This window comes from Procambarus clarkii, chromosome 12 (assembly GCF_040958095.1).
Source record: "Procambarus clarkii isolate CNS0578487 chromosome 12, FALCON_Pclarkii_2.0, whole genome shotgun sequence".
Lineage (NCBI taxonomy): Eukaryota > Metazoa > Arthropoda > Malacostraca > Decapoda > Cambaridae > Procambarus > Procambarus clarkii.
In genome coordinates, this window is record NC_091161.1 from 37,353,903 (window position 1) to 37,354,748 (window position 846).

The following is an 846-nucleotide window of genomic DNA, read 5'->3' on the forward strand; positions in this document are numbered from 1 at the left end:
TGGAGTCTAGTGGGATGATCGGTGATCATGAGTCTATGTACCGGTTGGTTGACCGTTCAGAGCGGGACCAAAGAGCTGTGGCTCAGCCCCCACAAACACAGATAGGTGAGTGCACATGCTCACACTCACCAGCACACACATACAATATTTATTATGGATCTTTAATTTAACCAAGGTGTAGAAAGAGACCAATATATATAAAAACAATTACTTATGCCTAGTGTATAAAAAGAATAAAGTTGCTTCTTGAAGAGAAAGAGGAACAGACTGACAATTAAAAATATCGAAGCTAAACATAAAATTAATATATCCCTTTTAGAATTTGAAATTAAATTTTCTACTTCTTGTAATTCCAAATCTGCAGTTTGAATGGGATAATGTTTATATTTGGCTTCATTAATTACATAATTACTCATATCTATCACTTTAGAATCTCTATCATAGGTTTTAGAATTAATCTTGTGAGTAATTGCTTGACCAAGGCTGTTTACATCAAACTGACTAAGCAGGCTTAAAATCATCTTGTTCTCTTCTAAAGAATTTGTGGTAGTTCCATCCATACCAATTATGTTTGTACATTGGGGATAAATGCATATTATTTCATTTATGGCAGATAAATATATCATATCTGGTGTTATTTGTGGTGTGGTTATAGACTGTGGAGGCCCCAATTTAATATATTGTCCAAAGTTTATATCTTGTTCTAACAATTGATTAATTATTTTATGGCGAAGGTTTTCTAATGCAGCATGAGTTATTTCATTATTGTACCCACCAATATTACCTATTGATAAATATAATTCTAATGGTAACAACACTAATCCCACAGATAAAACAAGGGATAAA